This window comes from Salvelinus fontinalis, chromosome 31, assembly GCF_029448725.1.
Source record: "Salvelinus fontinalis isolate EN_2023a chromosome 31, ASM2944872v1, whole genome shotgun sequence".
Classification (NCBI taxonomy): Eukaryota; Metazoa; Chordata; class Actinopteri; order Salmoniformes; family Salmonidae; genus Salvelinus; species Salvelinus fontinalis.
In genome coordinates this window covers 48248107-48265743 of record NC_074695.1, presented here as the reverse complement: position 1 = coordinate 48265743, position 17637 = coordinate 48248107, and the positions used below count along the sequence as shown (strand labels likewise).

Sequence of the window (17637 nt, the reverse complement as noted above, 5' to 3'; positions counted from 1 at the left end):
CTCAATTCATTTGGTGTTTCTATGATGTTGACCTTGGATTATTGTTACCTTCTTCCCGCTCTCTACTACCTTCTCTTCTTACTGATCTCTCTCTCTCTCTCTCTCTCTCTCTCTCTCTCTCTCTCTCTCTCTCTCTCTCTCTCTCTCTCTCTCTCTCTCTCTCTCTCTCTCTCTCTCTCTCTCTCTCTCTCTCCTCTCTCCTCTCTCTCTCTCTCTCTCTCTCTCTCTCTCTCTCTCTCTCTCTCTCTCTCTCTCTCTCTCTCTCTCTCTCTCTCTCTCTCCTCTCTCTCTCTCTCTCTCTCTCTCTCTCTCTCTCTCCTCTCTCTCTCTCTCTCCTCTCTCTCTCTCTCTCTCTCTCTCTCTCTCTCTCTCTCTCTCTCTCTCTCTCCTCTCTCTCTCTCTCTCTCTCTCTCTCTCTCTCTCTCTCTCTCTCTCTCTCTCTCTCTCTCTCTCTCTCTCTCTCTCTCTCTCTCTCTCTCTCTCTCTCTATCTATATATATATATATATATATATATATATATATATATATATATATATTTCTTATATCTCTCTTATTTGTCTCTCTCCTTCTTCCCCTCTTAACCCTCCCTTTCTCCCCATTCTTTCCATTCAGCAGCAGCTGGAGAGGAAGGACAGTCAGAGCAGCTCCCAGCACAGTGTGTGCAGCCATCGCAGCACCCACACAGACTCCCCAGCCACCCCCCCTCCAACATGCCCAGTGAGGCCATGGCCCCCCCTCCGGCCGCACCCACTCAGCCGCTGCCTGGCTTGCCTCCGTTGCCCACCCAGGACCCTGGAGATGGCACCATAACCCTCCAGAAGAAGCCAGACCCCTTCAAGATCTGGGCCCAGTCCAGAAGCATGTATGAGAGCAGACGTGAGTAGACTCAAAATCAAATACTTCATTGTGGTTTATGACGACAACTGATAAAGGTAGGTTCAACAATGCTGCCAAAAAAATATTACATATAATATACGTTTTTAGATACAGGTACAAACGTTGAGACATTAGTCAATGAGCCATGTATTTGATCATCCTGTCTGTTGTTTGGTGGGAAGGGAGAAACTTTTCACATTTTTCTGTTTGGAATATACTAGAGACCGTATCCATTTCTTGAAAGTGTGTGGGTGTTGCATTGAATCCTGGAGGAGAAGCATTGTTGAGTACTTTGTAGGAACAGCTCAGTGTGTTTGTGTGTGGTATGACTCAAACCTGACTCTATGACAAAAGGTGTCTCAGAGAGCTTAGTCTCCTTGAAAAACAGACATGTTTCCTGCTCTGTGGTACTATCGACATATCCTGCAATACGAAGCACCTGCATTTCCAAACACTGTGTAGGTGTGTGCATACTGCCTTGCCACCGGAAGAAGGGGTTAAAAATGAAGGATCACATACATCCTACCTTGCTGACGGCTCAGAATTCAAGTATGGTATATCCAACGTTGACCCAAGCTTACGTCGTGAGCTATTTCTGTGTTGCTTGTGCAGGAGTACAGGAACACAGCAGGAGGTTGACTGTGGTTGGTGGATAAGCAGAACCATTTGCTAAAAATAATGTGAATGTTTCGGTCAATAGATGTTCTCATCAGCAGAAAACAAGTCTATTGACCCAAACGTTCATTTGATAGTGTGCCACATACAATAGTTTTTAGAATGTACACCCATTCTGAATTCTAAAAGCAGAACGTCTTTTCTTAAGGCCCCCATATCCTTTAATCACAGCTCAGGTCTTCTATTATTCATGTGATGGAGGGAACCACCCCACTTATTTACTATACTCACTACAAGAGTCTCTTGAGAGCAATGGTTTGTTCTCCAAACAATGGGTCATTCATTCCCATCTCGGGGCAATACAATGACTCCTCGAGACATGTTATTCTACATTAAAGTGTAATTTACATTGCAACATATACGTTAAGGCTGACTGGGGGACAAGCAAACAGAACTTACTTTAATAGGAATGTAATGTTGCTTTTCTCGATTGCCATTTGCAATTCATAAGCGGCAGGCCGTTGCCTGTCTGATGTTACCAACGTTGTGTTTACCTGTATGGTGTATTGAAAACGCACCCATCAGAGGAATATGCACATTACGTGCAGCTTGTGTGTTTGTGCGTTCGTGTGTTAATGGTAGCCTTTTGGGCTGAAGAGTGTATGCATCCAGGGTTGGGTAGGTCACTTTCTAAATGTAATCCGTCACAGTTACTAGTTACCTGTCCAAAATTGTAATCAGTAACGTAACTCAGTAACATAATCTGATTACTTTTGAATTACTTTCCCCTTTTAAGAGGCGTTAGAAGAAGATCAAGAGGATCCATGAAATACATTTGGCGTGTCATCACAGTGGTCTCTGGCTTATGGTCAGACTCGCTCAGGTGGAACAATCTTAAATGTGTACCTTTTTTCAATGCTGAATTGAACGTCATTGAGAAACTGGAAAGGTGTCAATGTATTTTTTTTCCACAAACATCCTTTTTCTAAACTACAAACATCATCTAAGACGTAAACTGGTTCCCCAAAAGTATCTGTAATTTGATTTTAAAAAACAACAAAAAATTCTGATAACGTAACTGATTACATTACAGTCCCCCCCCCCCCCAATCAGATTACATGATTACACTGACTATACTGATGGATGTAATCTGTTACTCCCCAACCCTAGATGAATGTAAATGACTAGTGCTAGATGCCAGCCAGCCTCAGCCTGGTCGTATGTGTCTGTTAGCAGGCGCCTGCGGCGTTGCAGTTCTGGTTAATGAGTGTGTAAAGTAGAGCCAGTAGAATCTAGGTCTGCTGCTGCTGATTAAATATTAACTGGGCCCGGTGAGGGCTGCTTTAAGCTCCGCCTGATTGGTATATATCTGTTTGATAACCCCTCAAGGAGCCGCAGCCCTCTGCTGTGGAGCTGATCCTACTGTTTGAGTGGGCTGGATTATTAGAACGGGTCGGAGAGTGGGAGGATGAGAGGAACACGCACACGCAGCTCTCTTTTTCATGTAGTAGATTGTGGACAGATATCAGCATTATGGTGATCTGTGGTGTTTGTGGTGCCAGGAGATGGCTAGGACAGAGACAGAGATAGAGATGAGACCTGGCTTGGGACCCTTCTGCAGAGAACATTTTGTGTGTGTGTGTGTGTGTGTGTGTGTGTGTGTGTGTGTGTGTGTGTGTAAGTGAGAGCTCTGATCGCTGTGCTAGGGACAGGGATCAGTGGAGGGCTAATGACTTATCCAACACAGACACACACACAGACCTAGAGCTGAGGGCTAATGGAGACTGTGTGGCAGACAGAAGGCGGATCAGGAGAAATGGCCCGTGCCCTGTGTTCAGACATGCCCTGTGGGTGAACAGACTGACACCAAATCGCCTGTGTCCTCACTAGGGCTGTGGAAGTCATGACATTTTATCAGCCAGTTATTGTCATGCAAAAGCCTGCTGGTCTCACGGTAATTGACCGTTAATTAACATAGACACATTTTGCATTTCCAGGCCTCCACACATACAAGCAGTTGATGATCCTCTTTGGAACACCTACATTTAAAAATGTCTAATAAATCAATGTAATACACACCATAACAATAACATTGTTTATTTTAGGCAAGTCTAAAGAAACATTATGAGATTAAAAAATGTATTTCAGAAGAACAGAATATGAGTTGGACTACTGTATGTTATCTGGTGTAACGGCGGTCCTCCTCCTCTTCGACCGAAAAGGAGGAGTATTGAGGGAACCAAGGCGCAGCGAAGTTTGAACACATATTTATTTAACAAAGACACGAACTTGTATAAACTAACAAAACAACAAAACGGTGAAGACAGACCTATACGACGAACTTACATAAAACAAGAAGAACGCACGAATAGGACAATTAGACTACACAAACCGAACAAACCGTAACAGTCCCGTATGGTGCAAACAATTACACAGACACGGAAGACAATCACCCACAACGAACACTGTGACAACGCCTACCTAAATATGACTCTTAATTAGAGGAACGCCAAACACCTGCCTCTAATTAAGAGCCATACCAGGCAACCCAAAACCAACACAGAAACAGAAAACATAGAATGCCCACCCAACCTCACGTCCTGACCAACTAACACACATAACAAACTAACATAAATAGGTCAGGAACGTGACATAACCCCCCCCATAAGGTGCGAACTCCGGGCGCACCAGCACAAAGTCTAGGGGAGGGTCTGGGTGGGCATCTGACCACGGTGGTGGCTCAGGCTCCGGGCGAGGTCCCCACCCCACCATAGTCAATCCCAACCTCCATCTACCCCTAAAAATGTCCACCCATATCCCACAAAATCCTCTTTGTAAAATCCATGACAGGGACAGCACCGGGACAGAGGGATAAATCAAGACAGAGGGATAGATAAGAATAAAGAGGTAGATCAAGATAGAGAGGGAGATCATAATAGAGGGGCAACTCCGGACTGAAAGGCAGCTCCGGACAGAGAGACAGCTCTGGACTGATGGGCAGTTCTGGGTAAATAGCCGTTTCTGGCTGAAGGGCAGCTCATGGCTGACTGACGGCTCTCGACGCTCATGGCTGGCTGACGGCTCTCGACGCTCATGGCTGGCTGACGGATCTCGACGCTCATGGCTGGCTGACGGCTCTCGACGCTCATGGCTGGCTGACGGCTCTCGACGCTCATGGCAGGCTGACGGCTCTCAACGCTCATGGCTCTCTGACGGCTCTGGCTGCTCATGGCTCGCTGGCAGCTCTGGCAGATCCTGTCTGGTTGGCGGCTCTGGCAGATCCTGTCTGGTTGGCGGCTCTGGCAGATCCTGTCTGACTGGCGGCTCTAGCGGCTCCTGTCTGGCGGGCGGCTCTAGCGGCTCCTGTCTGGCGGACGGCTCTGTAGGCTCATGGCAGACGGGCGGCTTTGCAGGCTCATGGCAGACGGGCGGCTTTGCAGGCTCATGGCAGACGGGCGGCTTTGCAGGCTCATGGCAGACGGGTGGCTCAGACGGCGCTGGGCAGACGGAAGGCTCAGACGGCGCTGGGCAGACGGATGGCTCAGACGGCGCTGGGGAGACGGATGGCTCAGACGGCGCTGGGGAGACGGATGGCTCAGATGGCGCTGGTGAGACGGATGGCTCAGATGGCGCTCGTGAGACGGATGGCTCTGGCCGGATAAGGCGCACTGTAGACCTGGTGCGTGGTGCCGGAACTGGAGGCACCGGGCTAAGGACACGCACCTTCATACTAGTGCGGGGAGCAGGGACAGGGCACACTGTACTCTCAAAGCCCACTCTATACCTGATGCGTGGTACCGGCACTGGTGACACCGGGCTGAGGACAAGCACATCAGGATTAGTAGGGGGAGAAGATACAGTGTGTACAGGGCTCTGGAGACACACAGGAGGCTTAGTGCGTGGTGCCGGAACTGGAGGCACCGAACTGGATACACGCACTACAGGGAGAGTGCGTGGAGGAGGAACAGGGCTCAGGAGACGCACTGGTAGCCTAGTGCGTAGTGTAGGCACTGTAGGTACTAGGCTGGGGCGGGGAGGTGGCGCCGGAAATACCGGACCGTGGAGGCGTACTGGCACTCTTAAGCATTGAGCCTGCCCAACCTTACCTGGTTGAATGCTCCCGGTCGCCCGACCAGTGCGGGGAGGTGGAATAACCCGCACCGGCCTATGTAGGCGAACCGGGGAAACCATGCGTAAGGCAGGTGCCATGTATGCCGGCCCGAGGAGACGCACTGGAGACCAGACGCGTTGAGCCGGCCTCATGACACCTGGCTCAATACCCAATCTAGCCCTACCAGTGCGGGGAGGTGGAATAACCCGCACTGGGCTATGCACTCGTACAGGAGACACCGTGCGCTCTACTGCGTAACACGGCGCCTGCCCGTACTCCCGCTCTCCACGGTAAGCCTGGGAAGTGGGCGCAGGTCTCCTACCTGCCCTTGGCCCACTACCTCTTATCCCCCCCCCAAGAAATTTTTGGGTGTTACTCACGGGCTTTTTGGGCTTCCGTGCCAGACGCGTTCCCTCATAACTCCGGTTCCTCTCTCCGGTAGCCTCTGCTCTCCTCAGTGCCTCCAGCTGTTCCCATGGGAGGCGATCCCTACCAGCCAGGATCTCCTCCCATGTGTAGCAACCTTTCCCGTCCAATATATCGTCCCAAGTCCATTCCTCCTTCTTTTCCTGTCCCTTACTCCATTTACTCCGCTGCTTGGCTCTGGAATGGTGGGTGATTCTGTAACGGCGGTCCTCCTCCTCTTCGAGGGAACCAAGGCGCAGCGAAGTTTGAACACATTTATTTAACAAAGACACGAACTTGTATAAACTAACAAAACAACAAAACGGTGAAGACAGACATATACGACGAACTTACATAAAACAAGAAGAACGCACGAATAGGACAATTAGACTACACAAACCGAACAAACCGTAACAGTCCCGTATGGTGCAAACAATTACACAGACACGGAAGACAATCACCCACAACGAACACTGTGACAACGCCTACCTAAATATGACTCTTAATTAGAGGAACGCCAAACACCTGCCTCTAATTAAGAGCCATACCAGGCAACCCAAAACCAACACAGAAACAGAAAACATAGAATGCCCACCCAACCTCACGTCCTGACCAACTAACACACATAACAAACTAACATAAATAGGTCAGGAACGTGACATCTGGCTATGCACTATGCCATTGACCTTTCCATTATGGCTGACAAGCTATGCTTATAAGTCCCGTGCCATTATTTTATTATAAATGATTTTATAGTAAGAAGAATATAATTGAAGTTAGCTGAATAAAATATAAATACAATTCCCATTACGGAGCAAGTGCGCACATGAAATGGCTATGTTGAGTGTAAAAGTGTCACGATCGTCGTATGAGTGAGACCAAGGAGCAGCGTGGTATGCGTACATTCTCTTTTAATGAATGAACACTGAACAAAAACAACAAAATCAACGGACGAAACGTGAAGCTATACAAATAGTGCAGACAGGAAACTAAAAATAGACAAGATCCCACAAACACAAAAGGGAAATGGCTGCCTAAATATGATCCCCAATCAGAGACAACGATAAACAGCTGCCTCTGATTGGAAACCATATCAGGCCACCATAGACATACAAATTCACCTAGATAACCCACCCAAGGCACCATCACGCCCCAACCAACACAGAGAAAAACAGCTTACTATGGTCAGGGCGTGACAGTACCCCCCCCAAAGGTGCGGACTCCGACCGCAAAACCTGACTCAATAGGGGAGGGTCCGGGTGGGCATCTAGGATGGATGACGCAGGGCGTCGGGGGCAGCTCCGGTGCGGTGCGCATCGCCGGAAACTCCGGACCGTGGGTCGTCGCCGGAGGCACCGGAACGTGGATTGTCGCCGGAGGAACCGGACCATAGATCGTCGCAGGGGGCTCAGGACTGAGAACCCCTGCTGAAGGCTCCGGACCGTGGACCGTCTCAGGAGGCTGTGGACCATCTCAGGAGGTTCCGGACCGTGGACCGTCGCCGGAGGAACCGGACCGTAGATCGTCGTAGGGAGCTCAGGACTGAGAACCCCTACTGAAGGCTCTGGACCGCTAACCGTCGGTGGAGGCTCCGGACCGTAGACCCTCGCTGGAGGTTCTGGACCGTGGACCGTCTCAGGAGGTTGTGGACCGTCTTTGGAGGTTCCGGACCGTAGATCGTCGCAGGGGGCTCAGGACTGAGAACCCCTACTGAATGCTCTGGACCGCTGACTGTCGCTGGAGCCTCCGGACCATCGCTGGAGGCGCCAGACCTCGCTGGAGGCTCCGGACCGTCTCAGGAGGTTCTGGACCGCGGACCGTCTCAGGAGGAACCGGACCGCGGACCGTCTCAGGAGGCTCCGGAGCCTCCAGCAACGGTCGGCGGTCCAGAGCCTTCAGTAGGGAGAGCCTCTCAGTCCAGAGCCCCCTGCGACCATCTACGGTCCGGTTCCTCCAGCAACGATCCACGGTCCGGAGCCTCTGGCTTCGGTAGATTGGTCGTAGATCGTAGGCCAGGTTGTCCAGCATGGGTCTCTGGTCCTCTGAAGACTGTCTAGTGGTGAACTGGAGCGTGGTAGAATGGATACTCTGTCCGTCCTCTCCTAGCCCACGTTTACAGCTGCGGTTGCTAACGCAACGGCTAGGAGGTATCACTTCTTTAGTGAATAAGAGTTCAAAGTTCATACCAAGTTGCCATACTTTTAAGCTCATGCTATAATCTGGCTGGTATAGTCAAAATTCATCCTTCGGCGTGTAGGTCGTCACCTCCACGTTGAAATTCGATGCTAATTTCGTTAGGTTCTTGTCGTTCAACCAGAGCTCATGCTGAGGTTGGCTTCGTTCTGTAGGTGATCTTTGTCCTTTCAACGCGGGGACCGCAAATCCTCACGTCCTTGGAACAGCTTATTATCTGAGCCCTTTGAACGTAGGACTGTCGCCCTAACGTCCTCGGAACAGAAAGTTACATTTTCGTCAAGGGCTTTATATAGGAGGGGAGAGAAGGGCGTGTTTCATAGTTTATAACCAATGTCTGTTCACATGGGCAGGGCCACTGAGTTGAGCATAGTTCACTCATGAAAACCCAATTCTCTCATTTGGAAGCTAAAATTACATTTCACCTTTTCACAAATAGTTTCATATTTAAACATTTAAATTGCACAACAATTCCATTTGAATCTGATAACTAGAATGTGTAGACCTTCCAAGATACAGTTTATGTCATCCATCAGTAATAAAGTCTCAGAAGCCAACTGATCTGGCATCATATTTATTTAGCTGGTTGGATTACCGAAATATGGTTCCGTTCCCATCTTTTGATGTCACCAGACTCTTTCTCAATATTAAACATGGGATTTTCAATGGTCACATCGGTAGAGTAGAGAGAGGAAAAAGGGGAAATATATTGATGTTGGTCATAAACCTCCCCCACTCAGGCCAACGTCATGACAACCTACTCATTCAAGGGTTGTTCTTTATTTTTACTAATTTCTACATTGTAGAATAATAGTGAAGACATCAAAAGTATGAAATAGCACATATGGAATCATGTAGTATCCCAAAAAGTGTGCAAAGCTGTCATCAAGGCAAGGGTGGCTATTTGAAGAATCTCAAATATAAAATCTATTTTGATTTGTTTAACCTGTCTAGGATCAGCGTGGCGCTAGCGGCACACCCCCCCCCCCCCCCACTGAAAAACCAGTGCCGCGAAATTCAAAAAAAATATATTTTTAAAATATTTAACTTTCACACATTAAAGTCCAATACAGCTAATGAAAGACACAGATCTTATGAATCCAGTCAACATTTCCGATTTTTAAAATGTTTTACAGGGAAGACACAATATGTAAAGATGTACATCTATTACCTAAAAACACATTAGCATAATCCACCATCTTTTATTTGTCCACCAACACCAGTAGCCATCACCAATTCGGCTAAACTAAGATATTTATAGCCCCTAACCAACAAAAAAACTCATTAGATGACAGTCTGATAACATATTTATGGTATGGGATAGGTTTTGTTAGAAAAAAGTGCATATTTCAGGTATATGGCATAGTTTACAATTGCACCCACCATCACAAATGGACTAGAATAATTACAATGAGCAACGTGTTTACCTAACTACTAATCATCAAACATTTCGTAAAAATACACAGCATACACGAATCGAAAGACACAGATCCTGTGAATACAGACAATATTTCAGATTTTCTAAGTGTCTTACAGCGAAAACACAATAAATCGTTATATTAGCTTAGCACATAGCAATTAGCAGCCCAGCATTGATTCTAGCCAAAGTGAGCGATAAAAGTCAACATCGCCAAAAGATATTAATTTTTTCACTAACCTTCTCAGAATTCTTCCGATGACACTCCTGTAACATCACATTACAACATGCATATACAGTTTGATCGAAAATGTTTATATTTAGCCACCAAAATCATGGTTAGACAATGTGAAAAATAACTCGGCTGGTCAGAATTTGTCCTTGCGCCACTTAGACAGTGATCTACTCTTATACATAAATACTCATAAACGTGACTAAAAAATATAGGGTGGACAGGGATTGATAGACAATTTAATTCTTAATACAATTGCGTTATTACATTTTTTAATTTATCCTTACTTTTCAATACAGTTTGCGCCAAGCGAAGCTACGTCAAAAAACATGGCGTCCTAAGCCACTAAAATGTTTCGACAGAAACACGATTTATCATAATAAAAATGTCCTACCTTGAGCTGTTCTTCCATCAGTATCTTGGGCAAAGGATCCTTTCTTGGGAGAAATCGTCTTTTGGTGGAAAGCTGTCCTCTTGCCATGTGGAAATGTCAACTACGTTCGGGATGAACTGAAAAGCGTGCCCAACTTTTCACATCGTTGCAAAAATAAATGTCCCAAAATCGCACTAAACGGATATAAATTGCTATAAAACGCTTTAAATTAACTACTTTGTGATGTTTGTAACTCCTATAACGAGTGAAAAGATGACCGGAGAAATATAACAGGCTAAACTAACGCTTGGAACAGGAGAGGGTCGGTGTCTTCCACGCGCGTTACGCAGCAAGAAAAGACTTGCTAGCTAAAGGTTTTTTTCATTTGTAGGGCCTGTGAACGAGCAATCGAGCCCGTTGGAATCGTCATCACGTAAAGGCATCCAGGGGAAGACGTAAGAAGTGTCCGTATAGTCATAGCAACGACAGTGCCCTTTTAAATGACTTCAGAAAAGTGGCCAACGTTTCTCAAATCTGACTCCATGTCAGGGAAATTGCTGTAGAATGGGCTCTGTTCCACTTAGAGACAAAATTTCAACTCCTATAGAAACTATAGACTGTTTTCTATCCAATAATAATAATAATATGCATATTGTACGATCAAGGATTTTGTGGGAAGCCGTTTAAAAAATTAGCCACATTAGCATAAATAGTCTAAACAGCGCCCCCATCCCCAACAGGTTAACACTGTTTTGGTTACTACATGATTCCATTTGTGCTATTTCATAGTTTTGATGTCTTCACTATTATTCAACAATGTAGAAAAAAGTAAAAAATAAAGAAAAACCCTTGAATGAGTAGGTGTTCTAAAACTTTGGACCGGTAGTGTATATACAGTGCACATTCGGGAAGTGTTCAGACCCCTTGACTTTTTCCACATTGTGTTACGTTACAGCCTTATTCTAAAATGGATTGAAAAGTTTATTTCCCTCATCAATCTGCACACAATACCCCATAATGACAAAGGAAGTATATGTTTAAGATTTTTTTTTCAAAAGTTTAAAAAAATATATAATAATATTTCACATTTACATAAGTATTCAGACCCTTTACTCAGTACTTTGTTGAAGCATCTTCGGCAGCGATTACAGCCTTGAGTCTTCTGGGTATGACACTACAAGCTTGTCACCTGTATTTTGAGAGTTTCTCCCATTCTTCTCTGCAGATCCTCTCAAGCTCTGTCAGGTTGGATAGGGAGTGTCGCTGCACAGCTAATTTCAGGTCTCTTCAGAGATGTTCAATCGGGTTCAAGTCCGAGCTCTGGCTGGGCCACTCAACGACATTCAGAGACTTGTCCCCAAGCCACTCCTGCGTTGTCTTGGCTGTGTGTTTAGGGTCGTTGTCCTGTTGGAAGGTGAACCTTCACCCCAGTCTGAGGTCCTGAGCACTCTGGAGCAGGTTTTCATCAAGGATTTCTCTGTACTTTGCTCCGTTCATTTTTCCCTTGATCCTGACTGGTCTCCCAATCCCTGCCGCTGAAAAACATCTCCACAGTATGATGCTGCCACCACCGTGCTTCACCGTAGGGATGGTGACATGTTTCCTCCAGACGTGATATTTGGCATTCAGGCCAAAGAGTTCAATCTTTCTTTCATCAGACCAGAGAATCTTGTTTCTCGTAGTCTGAGAGTCCTTTAGGTGCCTTTAGGCAAACTCCAAGTGGGCTGTCATGTGCCTTTTACTGAGGAGTGGCTTCCGTCTGGCCTCTCTACCATAAAGGTCTGATTGGTGGAGTGTTGCAGAGATGGTTGTCCTTCTGGAATGTTCTCCCAACTCCACAGAGGAACTCTGGAGCTCTGTCAGAGTGAACATTGGGTTCTTGGTCACCTCCCTGACCAAGGCCCTTCTCCCCGATTGCTCAATTTGCCGGGGCGGCCAGCTCCAGTTAGTCTTGGTGGTTCCAAACTTCTTCCATTTAAGGATGATGGAGGCCACTGTGTTCTTGTAAAACTTCAATGCTGCAGAAATGTTTTGATACCCTTCCCCAGATCTGTGCCTCGACACAATCCTGTCTACGATATATACAGATAATTCCTTCAACCTCATGGCTTGGTTTTTGCTCTGACATGCACTGTCAACTGTGGGAACCTATATAGACAGGTGTGTGCCTTTCCAAATCATGTCCAATCAATTGAATTTAGCACAGGTGGACTCCAATCAAGTTGTGGAAACATGTCAATGATGATCAATGGAAACAGGATGCACCTGAGCTCTGTTTCGAGTCTCATAGCAAAGGGTTTGAATACGAAGGTATTTCTGTTATTTTTATACATTTGTAAAAATGTCTAAAAAACTGTTTTCACTTTGTCCTTGTTGTGTGTAGATTGATGAGGATTTTTTATGTATTTAATACATTTTAGAATTTATTTATTTATTTATTTAACCTTTATTTAACCAGGTAGGCAAATTGAGAACACGTTCTCATTTACAATTGCGACCTGGCCAAGATAAAGCAAAGCAGTTCGACACATACAACAACACATAGTTACACATGGAGTAAAAACAAACATATAGTCAATAATACAGTGAAAAAAATAAAAAAATAAGTCTATATACAATGTGAGCAAGTGAGGTGAGATAAGGGAGGTGAAGGCAAACAGATATATGTATAAATAAATAAAAATATAAAAAGGCCATGGAGGCGAAGTGAGTACAACACAGCAAGTAAAATAAAAACTAAAAAAAACACTGGAATGGTTGGTTTGCATTGGAAGAAAGTGCAAAGTAGAGACAGAAATAATGGGGTGCAAAGGAGCAAAATAAATTAATAAATAAATACAGTAGGTAAAGAGGTAGTTGTTTGGGCTAAATTGTAGATGGGTTATGTACAGGTGCAGTAATCTATGAGCTGCTCTGACAGCTGGTGCTTAAAGCTAGTGAGGGAGATAGGTGTTTCCAGTTTCAGAGATTTTTGTAGTTCGTTCCAGTCATTGGCAGCAGAGAACTGGAAGGAGAGGCGTCCAAAGGAAGAATTGGTTTTGGGGGTGACTAGAGAGATATACCTGCTGGAGCGCGTGCTACGGGTAGGTGCTGCTATGGTGACCAGCGAGCTGAGATAAGGGGGGACTTTACCTAGCAGGGTCTTGTAGATGACCTGGAACCAGTGGGTTTGGCGACGAGTATGAAGCGAGGGCCAGCCAACGAGAGTGTACAGGTCGCAGTGGTGGATAGTATATGGGGCTTTGGTGACAAAACGGATGGCACTGTGATAGACTGCATCCAATTTATTGAGTAGGGTTTTGGAGGCTATTTTGTAAATGACATCACCGAAGTCGAGGATTGGTAGGATGGTCAGTTTTACAAGGGTATGTTTGGCAGCATGAGTAAAGGATGCTTTGTTGCGGAATAGGAAGCCAATTCTAGATTTGACTTTGGATTGGAGATGTTTGATGTGGGTCTGGAAGGAGAGTTTACAGTCTAACCAGACACCTAGGTATTTGTAGTTGCCCACATATTCTAAGTCAGAGCCGTCCAAAGTAGTGATGTTGGACAGGCGGGCAGGAGCAGGCAGCGATCGGTTGAAGAGCATGCATTTGGTTTTACTTGTATTTAAGAGCAGTTGGAGGCCACGGAAGGAGAGTTTTATGGCATTGAAGCTTGTCTGGAGGGTTGTTAACACAGTGTCAAAAGAAGGGCCAGAAGTATACAGAATAGTGTCGTCTGCGTAGAGGTGGATCAGAGAATCACCAGCAGCGAGAGCGACATCATTGATGTAAACAGAGAAGAGAGTCGGTCCAAGAATTGAACCCTGTGGCACCCCCATAGAGACTGCCAGAGGCCCGGACAACAGACCCTCCGATTTGACACACTGAACTCTATCAGAGAAGTAGTTGGTGAACCAGGCGAGGCAATCATTAGAGAAACCAAGGCTGTCGAGTCTGCCAATGAGGATGTGGTGATTGACAGAGTCAAAAGCCTTGGCCAGGTCAATGAATACGGCTGCACAGTATTGTTTCCTATCGATGGCGGTTACGATATCGTTTATGACCTTGAGCGTGGCTGAGGTGCACCCATGACCAGCTCTGAAACCAGATTGCATAGCGGAGAAGGTGTGGTGTGATTCGAAATGGTCGGTAATCTGTTTGTTGACTTGGCTTTCGAAGACCTTAGAAAGGCAGGGTAGGATAGATATAGGTCTGTAGCAGTTAGGGTCAAGGGTGTCCCCCCCTTTGAAGAGGGGGATAACCGCAGCTGCTTTCCAATCTTTGGGGATCTCAGACGACACGAAAGAGAGGTTGAAGAGGCTAGTAATAGGGGTGGCAACAATTTCAGCAGATAGTTTTAGAAAGAAAGGGTCCAGATTATCTAGCCCGGCTGATTTGTAAGGGTCCAGATTTTGCAGCTCATTAAGAACATCAGCTGACTGTATTTGGGAGAAAGAGAAATGGGGAAGGCTTGGGCGAGTAGCAGAGGGGAGGGCAGTGCTGTTGTCCGGGGTAGGGGTAGCCAGGTGGAAAGCATGGCCAGCTGTAGAAAAATGCTTATTGAAATTCTCAATTATAGTGGATTTGTCGGTGGTGACAGTGTTTCCTATCTTCAGGGCGGTTGGAAGCTGGGAGGAGGTGTTCTTATTCTCCATGGACTTTACGGTGTCCCAGAACTTTTTTGAATTTGTGTTGCAGGAAGCAAATTTCTGCTTGAAAAAGCTAGCCTTGGCTGTTCTAACTGCCTGTGTATATTGGTTTCTGGCTTCCCTGAAAAGTTGCATATCACGGGGGCTGTTCGATGCTAATGCAGAACGCCATAGGATGTTTTTCTGTTGGTTAAGGGCAGTCAGGTCAGGAGAGAACCAAGGGCTATATCTTTTCCTGGTTCTAAATTTCTTGAATGGGGCATGCTTATTCAAGATGGTGAGGAAGGCATTTTTAAAAAATGACCAGGCATCCTCTACTGACGGGATGAGATCAATATCCTTCCAGGATACCCCGGCCAGGTCAATTAGGAAGGCCTGCTCGCTGAAGTGTTTCAGGGAGCGTTTGACAGTGATGAGTGGAGGTCGTTTGACCGCTGACCCATTACGGATGCAGGCAATGAGGCAGTGATCGCTGAGATCTTGGTTAAAAACAGCAGATGTGTATTTGGAGGGCAAGTTTGTTAGGATGATATCTATGAGGGTACCCGTGTTTACGGAATTGGGGTGGTACCTGGTAGGTTCATTAATAATTTGTGTGAGATTGAGGGCATCAAGCTTAGATTGTAGGGTGGCTGGGGTGTTGAGCATGTTCAAATTTAGGTCGCCTAGCAGCACGAGCTCTGAAGATAGATGGGGGGCAATCAGTTCACATATAGTGTCCAGAGCACAGCTGGGGGCAGAGGGTGGTCTATAGCAGGCGGCAACGGTGAGAGACTTGTTTTTAGAGAGGTGGATTTTTAAAAGTAGAAGTTCAAATTGTTTGGGAACAGACCTGGATAGTATAACAGAACTCTGCAGGCAGTCTTTGCAGTAGATTGCAACACCGCCCCCTTTGGCCGTTCTATCTTGTCTGAAAATATTGTAATTGGGGATAAAAATGTCTGAATTTTTGGTGGTCTTTCTAAGCCAGGATTCAGACACGGCTAAAACATCCGGGTTGGTAGAGTGTGCTAAAGCAGTGAACAAAACAAACTTAGGGAGGAGGCTCCTAATGTTAACATGCATGAAGCCAAGGCTATTACGGTTACAGAAGTCATCAAAAGAGAGCGCCTGGGGAATAGGAGTGGAGCCAGGTACTGCAGGGCCTGGATTCACCTCTACATCACCAGAGGAACAGAGGAGAAGTAGGATAATGGTACGGCTAAAAGCTATGAGAATTGGTCGCCTAGAGCTACTAGAGCAGAGAGTCAAAGGAAGTTTCTGGGGGCGATAAAATAGTTTAAAGGAATAATGTACAGACAAAGGTATGGTAGGATGTGAATACAGTGGAGGTAAACCTAGGTATTGAGTGATGATGAGAGATATCTTGTCTCTAGAAACATCATTGAAACCAGGTGATGTCATCGCATATGTGGGTGGTGGAACTGCAGGGTTGGATATGGTATAGAGAGCAGGGCTAGAATCTCTACAGTGAAATAAGCCAATAAACACTAACCAGAACAGCAATGGACAAGGCATATTTACATTAAGGAGAGGCAAGCTTAATCGAGTGATCAATAAGGGTCCAGTGAGTAGAGGTTGGTTGGGGTCGTGGCGATCCAGACAGCTGGCCGGGTATATGGCTATCGGTAGCAGCATAGGATGGAGGTCTGTTTGTAGATACCTCGTGCGTTTCCGTCGGTAGGTTCCGTGTAGTGGGGTTTTGTTCAGATAGCAGCCGATAAGACAGCTAACGATTAGCGGGCCTCAGATGAGCGTTCAGGTAACGCCGGGACGGAGGTGCCGGTTGGATAAATCCCTCGGGCAGATAACGTCGGCAGTCAGTCGTGAAGGCCCGGTGGGGTTCCGTATCTGCAGCAGCAACAAAGAAACGGGTCCGGATGGTGATGGAACTCCTCAGCTGGCTAGCTCCAGCATGATTTGAGTTAGCTCCGGGGTCGACGTAAGCCAATAGTCACACGGTATGCAGCTAGCTAGCTGCGAAATCAAGGTGCAAGTGTCCAGAGGCTGCGGTTGGAATCCGGGGAAACTGAGAGAAAAAAAGTCCCGGAGTGCTCCGGTCCGAGTCGCGTTGCACAAAAGTGCCGGTAGATTATCGAGCTAAAGGAATAGCTGATGACCGCAAAACGTGGGCAGCTGAAACACCAACGCTAGCCAGCAAACCGGCTAATTTCGGGGCAGCTACAGATAGCTTCTGGCTAGCTATCGGAGTAGCTTCTGGTTAGCTTTCAGGCTAGCTTCTGAATTAGCCCCTGGCTATCTTCCACGATGGATTTTCAGATTGAGGTAAATAATACTTATTGTAATTGGTGAAGCGGGTTGCAGGAAAGCTTTTGCAGGAAAGCTTTTGTAGTTGAGTTCTTGGATAATAAAATAAATAAAAGATATGTGAAGAAAAGGTGTAAATATATATATATACAGGACACGACACGACAACACGGAAAAATACGTCTGAACTGCTAAGCCACCTTTATATCTTTTAAGGCTGTAAAGTATCAAAATGTGGAAAGAGTGAAGCGATCTGAATACTTTCTGAATGCACTCTACGCTGCATGGTGCGACTATAGATTATTGATGATTTGAGAAAGTCACAAAAAAAGCTTGTGTTCTGTTCCTTGCCTCAGGCTGCACAGCTGTTCTTTCGTCAAGTGATCATATTTTCACCCATCAGACTATTCTCAATTTAATCTAGTCTTTACTAACATGTCAAATTAGTTTCTATTTCTGTCACGCCCTGGCCTTAGTTATCTTTGATTTTCTTTATTATTTTAGTTAGGTCA

At 46.1% G+C, this 17637-nt stretch overlaps 1 pseudogene; it reads left to right on the top strand.

The window, feature by feature from the left end:
- Nucleotides 1–17637, top strand: part of LOC129830440 (membrane-associated guanylate kinase, WW and PDZ domain-containing protein 1-like) — a 230522-nt pseudogene that overhangs the window by 191587 nt on the left and 21298 nt on the right.